Source organism: Lygodium microphyllum, chromosome 11 (genome assembly GCF_053477565.2).
Source record: "Lygodium microphyllum isolate KBCC chromosome 11, Lygodium_microphyllum_v1.1.10, whole genome shotgun sequence".
NCBI classification, from domain to species: Eukaryota; Viridiplantae; Streptophyta; class Polypodiopsida; order Schizaeales; family Lygodiaceae; genus Lygodium; species Lygodium microphyllum.
Window position 1 is genome coordinate 145726023 of NC_141145.1, and position 4993 is coordinate 145731015.

The following is a 4993-nucleotide window of genomic DNA, read 5'->3' on the forward strand; positions in this document are numbered from 1 at the left end:
ATGAATCCAAAGCTCAATGCAAATGTCCAAGTGCTAAGTGACGCCCACCAGAACAAAATCGAGTGCCAAATAAGTAAGACAAGCCCAATAGATCATATACATGACATCTCAACATTGTAACCACAACCAAGATGAATGCCACCAAGCTCAAACTCAAAGCTCAAAAGCTCTTAAAAGCATATCCAAGCATGTACCTCAAGGCTAAGTATCAATACATCCCAATGAGTACCCAAATAGCGTCAAGTAGCAATAAGTATTGAGTTTCCTGGATAAATAGCTTGTTGCCCACTACCTTGTTTATTATTGTAGTGAAATAATCTCTAAAATTTGAGCTATTTTAGCTCAAAACATCGCACAAAGCATCTCAAGATATCATCCAAGCATTCTTTAATGATCCCAACATCAAATAGGCATTTAACAGAGTATCAAGAAGCATCAAACACTGAGAGTATGCTATCCTAGACTTGTGAACAGTAAGTTTGTTGTATATTACAACAAGCATAAAGGTTGGGGAACTCACGAACAATGCTTGGGAGTAAATGCCAATGCCGGGGAGCTTCAAGATGATTGCCAAGGTACCCAAGAGTGTTCAAGAGCTCGAGGAAAGAATCAAATAAAAAATGGGGCTAGTACTAAATAAGAAGTGTAATTCATGCTACTACTACTGGGGTTGTTACTACTGAAAATGGAGTAAATATGGCCCAAGGAAGCTCAAGGGGAGCTCAAAGAAGCCCCTATAATGCCCTAAAGGGCGCCTTGATCAAGTCAAGAAGTGGAGAAGGTCAAATGCATACCCTTGAAGCTAAAGCCATGGTTGCTATGAATGAATGGATTGTAGGTATTTGAACCGGAGGTTCAAGCAATGGCAGGTCTCTTTGATCTTAGCTTTGACACATGTTGAAGGGAGAAGCCCAAGTGGAAGCACGAGCAAGCATAAGTAAGAGAGGTGCAAGCTATAGAGGATGGAGCAAGAGAGCAAGAGAGAGAGACACTCAAGTTGTGGGAACTCCAACATTCACAATGTGTGAACAGCCTTTCGTTATTCATTATTCATCAAGAAAAATAAGAATGAAGTGATAATGATGGGCATCTAGCACTTGTAGTGTATAGGTATGTGGGTAATATAAGTGTAGTGAAGTGAAGTGAAGTGAATACACAAGTGGTATAGGCACAAGTGCCTTTAACCCCAAAATGCCCCTGCCCGTTTTACTTTGGCAACCTATTACACAAGGATGTCCCCTGGCCCCTGGCCCCCTCCTATTTGCCATAGTAGCAGATGCTCTTGGTTGGCTTATACAAGCTGAAGTAGATGTTACTCACATGTAGGGAATAAACTTCCCAAACTATGATTGTCAAATAGTATTGATCAGTTTGTGAATGACACTAATAGCATGGTTAAGAATGAAGAGAGATCTCTTAGAACATTTTGAAAATGTGTTCAAGAATTTTGTTTAGCCTTGGGCTCTATTGTTAGCACCAAGAAAATAGGTATAAAGAGCTCGATCTCCCCTCCTCTAGACTAGCTAGTGGAGAGAAGATGGAAAACAATCTATGAAGGTAGAATCTTCCATCTATTAGGAATTCTTATGGCCTTCACAATAACCCAAATACAAAAATGGCAGTGGGTCATGATTAAGTTGAGGAAGAAGTTAGAAACATGGAAGGGCTTACAAAGCAATCTAGTTGGGCCCTTGATGAGGGCCCTTGACGATCCTTAAACATACTAATGGCATCAACCATCTACTTTCTAGCCTATTGATGCCCACAATAGTTACTCCTTTAGGAATTCGACTCCCTCTGTCATTTTTTTCTATGGGATGGTAATGGAGCAAAGAGGATCCCTAAAGTTGAATGGACCACATGCATCCTCCCCATACAACAAGGGGGTCTTGGTCTCCTCGATCTCTCCAAATTTGTGGACAAATTGGCATCCAAATGGATTTCCCACAGTAACAATCACCCTTGGAAATTTTGATACACAGACATGTTGAGCCCTTCCCAATTAACAATTTCTTGCAATGGAAACATCTATTAGTCTTAGTGGCTACATTCTCTCATGTTGACGTTTGTGTAGGAAAAGGGTCTGCCTTGGCAAAAAACCTAAGGATGTTGTGGCTTAAATTTAAAGATAACCTTTGACTCAATGGAAAACTGAGTATAAAACTCTCATGGGTATCCTTTGACTTTGTGTGGTTCAGTATCCATTGTGGCCCCACACCTCCTCATCTCTTGAAAGAAGACAGGAAAATATGCAAGACGGGTATTCATGTTTAGGAGGATTTATGGGACTTGTGAGAACATCTAACATAAACATAACCTCAAGAGGTCAGAACTTTACCTTATCATGGATAGGATCAAGATGTGGAACCCAAGCATTGCCAAACTTATACAACTTAAACTCCCCTTCAACCTCCAAACCTTTCAATGGGGTAGCGGATCACCCATCCTCCCTCTACTACTAGACCTCCCATCCCCCTCACATATAGTCATCAACAAGCCGAATAAGAAATGGCACCTCAACTAGGATCGCCTCCAATGGAAGCTTAGATTTGTAAACATCAGGTCCAAACAATTGAATCTCCTATAGTTCATCTTCCATCAAGGTATTTGGATTGGGTAAAGATATTTAAAACTTGGAAAAAGTGATGGTAAATGTCAAAGGTGTAAAATTGAGTTGCAATCATTAACACATATTGTTCCCTTGTGCATGTGTCATAAAAAAACCTTTTCCTTCCTATATGCCATCATTTCTCCATTTTACCCCCAAAATAAACTCTTGGGAGGAGTTTTTGTTAAGAGAATCCAATGGTCTTCCTAGTAACATTTGAAATTTCATTAGAGCTCAGTGCTTATGGTTTATATGGGGCCAACAAAATGATGCCTCGTTTAGAGGTTCTTTCTATCTCAGTGTTCATAAACTAAAATTGGATTTTCTGTTGCAAGGCAAATCAATAGGGGCTAGTCATCCAATCTGAGTAGTAGATCAAACATGATGCAAATAAATAGTAGGAGAAGCTAGATGCACCTAAAAAAGCCAAACTTGATGCCCTCAACTTTGAATAGGAGCTTGGAAGCATATTGGACACCATTCGGGATGTAGCTAGATGCTATTAAAGTAGAAGAGAGGCATATCCTTTGAAGCCTTCCTTTTTTTTATATTGCATATTTGGCCTTTTATGGTTAATTGGTGAAAACTAGCTCCAACTAGCTAAGTTAATTCAACACTTATGCCTTATGCCCGCTTGACCTATAACCATGTAAAAATTAGCTACCATGACAATATATCCTACCTTAAGCTCAAATATGTAATTACCCCTATGAACTTGTGCTTAATTCAAATGGCCCTTTTTTATTAGTTTATCTTTAAATCCAATTACTAGGTAACTTTGTAAATATTTATTTTCTTACTCTAATATAAAGTAAACGCCTTTCTCACAAAAAAAAAGGAGCATTGTGATTTTGATTCATAGCATTGTATGAGCGAGAGCATATAAGTGTCAAGGAGTGGATTGGAGAGGAAGAAAGAGAAGAGAGAGGCTATAAAAGAGAGAAGATGAGGTGCAGAAGAGAGAGAAAGAGAGTGACAAGGAGAGAGAAAGACTAGGAAATTAGAGAGAAAGATAGAAAGAGAGAGAAGGCAACCATGAAAGCTAAGAAAGAGAGAAGATGAAGGAGAATTGTATTATAATAATGATGATCCAAAATCAAGTCCCTTACACCTTTTATATTGGCTAGTGTAGCTGGTATTTTATCCCCATTATTTTATTTTCCCCTCTCTTACATTCTATCCCCACCCAAAAGTTTTTGCCCTAAAAGACAAGTTGGGCACTTATTACAAGAGACAGGGTGGGGCAGACTAGAGTACTACTCTACTATAGGCATTACAAGGGTGATTTGATGGGATAAAGGGTAGTCGTTGATATATAAAGGCTCATTGATCATATATCATATATGGGTATGACTGGGGAATGATATCCAACACGTGGCATAGGCTCAACAAAATGATGAAATGAGAGAGAGAGAGATCAATAACCAAATACTCTTAGTGCTCGATGAAGATATACTAGAGATGCCATGAGTGAGGTCCGGAGAACTACAGTGCCATAGCTTACTTTGTGTCCTTCAAGAGGATTGAGGAGGGCTCTCTAATGCATCAGTTCCTAACAGAGGAAGATGATGGTTTTAGAAACACATGGCTTAAGTTGATAGCCAATGTTGTGAATGGGCCATCGATTGTGAAGGCGGCAGTGGGGGAGCAAGTCATTTTCATAGTAAGGCAAGGTTGTGTCCTATCGGTTCATACGAGGTATCCATTACTTGGAGGTAAATGTGGACATTGGTGCTTCCATGCTGGCTAATGCTGTTGTCCATCTTGATCTTGACTATGTTTCCTCCCTCACTATTGATATAGCCTTCCTCATTGAAGTCCAATCTGAGCATGAACTCCCAGAAAGGCTTCTCGGTGCTGTTTGCTTTGCCAATCTTGACCCTGCGGCTACAATAGCCATGGATCCTGAGCAAGCCCTTAGAGAATCTCTGAGAGAACCATCTGCAGTTGTAAATGAGAAAAATTTGAGGAGGATAAAGAAGAAGAAGAAGAAGAAGAAGTAATAGTAGTAGTAGTAGAAGAAGAAGTAGAAGAAGAAGACGAGTTCTTTGATGATGAAGGCTAGGAAGAGGGAGAAGATGAATATGATGATGGTGATGATGACAACTCCACCACTAGAGCTTCCACGGTTGAGGTTGATCCTCTCTTCTACCCATGATCGTGTAAGATGAGGTTCCCACAAAATGGCAAGGTCCTCTGCCTGCTCCATGTCTGTTGTCCTTTTGGCCGTGACCCTATAGGATGAGTCTTCTATCTGCTCTATGCTTGCTGTCCTTTTGGTCTTTGGACCTTTGGCCACTTCACTACTACTCCTTGTCCATGTCTATACCTGTGTACCTGAAAGTTTCTTGGATTTGTGTAACTTAAAAGGAAAACCTTAAATGA

At 40.0% G+C, this 4993-nt stretch overlaps 1 pseudogene; it reads left to right on the forward strand.

The window, feature by feature from the left end:
- The first annotated feature begins 3951 nt into the window (after positions 1-3951).
- LOC148029481 (protein ENHANCED DISEASE RESISTANCE 2-like) lies at positions 3952-4766 on the forward strand (annotated as a pseudogene).
- Positions 4767-4993: the final 227 nt, after the last annotated feature.